The 2,870-nt window shown below is 41.1% G+C and overlaps 1 long non-coding RNA gene across 1 annotated transcript; it reads right to left on the bottom strand.

Moving 5' to 3' along the window:
* Positions 1-1,348: 1,348 nt before the first annotated feature.
* Positions 1,349-2,662, bottom strand: LOC103581583. Its single transcript, XR_549679.1, has 3 exons — positions 2,501-2,662; positions 2,002-2,025; positions 1,349-1,693 (listed from the first exon to the last, which is right to left on the bottom strand). It is a non-coding gene; the product is annotated as an uncharacterized LOC103581583 (long non-coding RNA).
* Between the last annotated feature and the right edge of the window lie 208 nt (positions 2,663-2,870).

The raw sequence follows: 2,870 nt of genomic DNA on the forward strand, positions 1-2,870 counted from the left end.
ACCTCACTCTACATCTTGCCTTACTCTGAAAATACTCATCCCTCACTAAGCATCTAAGCATGTCCTAATTCATACCACTAAAGGAAATTTTCAGCCTTTCTTATCGCCATCTAACTTAGTCATCTGGTCCTCCCCTGATTTCTCTTTAAGACTTTATCATAAAGACCTTCTAGTCAGATATATCTGCTGGAAATAAGTGATGCCGTCTCACGCTTTATCCCCATTGGCTACAGAAAAAATAGTAAATCTGAGAAGGGTCGGGGATTCCCAATAGTAAATTTCATTTGCTCTTTTTTCTCCAAAGTGTCTAACACAGAAGAAAAAAACCAACACACAGACGGGTAGGAGGACTGATCCCTCTGGGTGCCACCTCCAAAAGGAAAGAAACTACGTTTCTTCTAAAAGACCTCATGTTCCTCCCTTAGTTATTAAATACCGGTTTCTAATGAACATCTGGGAATCCACAAAGCATGGGATTTCTGTCGTCACCACACTATCTCTGTGTCTAATCCTTCATAACCAACCTTGGGTACAATCGTGTGCCTTATTCTAAACATATTTTGGAGATTATTCCATAGCAGGTTAATGAGTCTTTCTCATTTTTATTCTTCCAGCTGCAGGGTATTACATTATTTGGATGTATATCCGTTTATTCATACATTCCCCTTTGTTTCCCAGCATTATTTCTGATTTCTGCTAAGGTAAGATCTACTAGGCATTCTCCTATGTCACACAGAAGTATGTCACATAATCTGGAGGGACTCAGAAATACATATTTTCCTTTAGAGTTGTGGCTTTGTCCTGAAGACCTTGTGAGACGACTTAAGGGGAGGAATGCATCCCAAGCCAAAGAGTCAGCATGCTACTCATTTTTATCTGAAAGACAGAAAAAGATTGAGGTGTTGAAGCTCATCCTTAATCTGAGATTAAGAAGTACTCAGGTTTAGTTACTTCATTTTTAAATCAAAGCGGAAGAGTCCTAAGAACATGATCATAAAAATTTTGAGGGTATATCCTTTACAAGTTACCTGAATTTCTTATATTTCTTGTCCCCTTCCTGTACCCTATGGTGTGAGGAGACCTGTGTTTTTGTCTTTGAGAATGCATGGATGTAGGAGTTCACCACGATCGGGGTTCAGCACGCGCTTTCTCCTAGCTCAGCTAAATACGCCTAATTATACAATGCAGAAAACACAGGAAGAATCAAGGAACAAGGCAAGGAAACCTTCCAGATTCACATCTGACCAAAATTCAGGAATATAAATGAAAACCATTGTTGTATGTGATGTAATCATCCCTTACTCTTTTCTTTCTACTTCTTACACTTGAAGCGATACGAAGCAAATGATTTTCACTCAATATGTATTCGAGAAAAATTTAATAAAGTAATGTGTGCAAAAGATGAGTTCAGATGCACAGGGGGCAGTTAAGGGTTGAAAACAATGGGGACTGGGAAAGAATGAAGATCAGGTACTGCAGTCAGCACTGGGACTTCTAGGCCAAGGGCAGAGGCTGAGGAAGGCCACCAGGGAGGACATTTTTTGTAGGGTCACCGAACCAGGAGCAAACCAGGTCCTGAGAAAGACTCTCTTTGTGTGAGCATAAGAGCCAAGCAGGAAAACTTTTCATGCTGCAAATATGCTGGAACAGAAGGTTTCTCCTCGGGTGTCGTCTTCACTTCAGCTCAGGAGTCCTGCAGAAGACAGGGGAGAATGTTGTTTCCAGACCTAAGTCGACAAACAGCTTATTTCTTCCTCTCTTGGACCTTATGTGATAGCATTACAGTAAAAACAAAAAAAAATTCTTATGTCTCCTTGTGACAATGCTTCTTTAGAACACAGGTCTTTTATTAAGTGGAGAGAAGCAGCTTTATTATAAATCATCTGATCAGAAATTTGAATTCAACACCTTTCCTATTATTTCTTTGTCAGGTATTGTCACCTCTATCATCTATTCCAGGGAAACCAAATCTATCTCTAAAAGAGGATTAAAGGGCATTACCTGTTGGCTGAAGTCCAGAATGTCCTGGGAAAGAGAGGGGAAGATACATACTTTTAAATAATATGGAGGCAAATCTATCCCCACATACAAGTCCCCAGCACCACATCTTCCACCTAGCTTTCTCTAAGTCCACAACCCACATCAGCTGGGGGAGAGAGGACAGCAGAAACCGAGGGCGTGTAACCTACAAAGCTTCTGTCACACAAATCCAGTGTAATTTCAATACCCTTAGTGGCTCTTCCTTCATTTGCCGCAGGTTCTCTACCCAAGATCTCTATGCTTGTTAACCTTCTCTTGCCTCTGTAAGTCATATCCCCTTATGCTTTAACACAGTAACCATGGATCGTTGATTTCTGGATTTCCAAGAAATCTGAGGTCAAATGGGAAAAGAAAGGCTTTATACAGGGCCATAGCTACACAGATGACTAACTTGAGCAAAGTCGTATTTCTTCCCCCAGGAAAGTCTATGGGTCGTCTCGGTTACCAACAGGTTCCTTACCTTTCTGATTCCTGAAGTAGATGAATAGCCCCACCCCAAGGAACAGTAGGCCCAGCACAAAGCCCCCAATTCCACTCAGCATCCTGCTCTGTGCAGATTCAGACTGTGCCCCTGGGAGAAGAAGCCAAGTTTAGTGATTTTTATCCCAAGTCTAACTTCTCTATTTGAGACCCTGAGATTCAGTGATTTGCGAATGGGGGAAGAAACCCGCACTAGAAGAGCTAGAATAATTGGCCATTTCTGGAAAAGAGATTTTAAAATATCACACTGAGTATCTACAAGGTTCACGCACTGAACTCAATTAAATATCACAGTCCTGAAATGACTTCTGATGTATGACGAGTCTAGATCTCAGTGAGGTTAAGTATAG

This window comes from Galeopterus variegatus, unplaced genomic scaffold (genome assembly GCF_000696425.1).
Source record: "Galeopterus variegatus unplaced genomic scaffold, G_variegatus-3.0.2 Scaffold13402, whole genome shotgun sequence".
Lineage (NCBI taxonomy): Eukaryota > Metazoa > Chordata > Mammalia > Dermoptera > Cynocephalidae > Galeopterus > Galeopterus variegatus.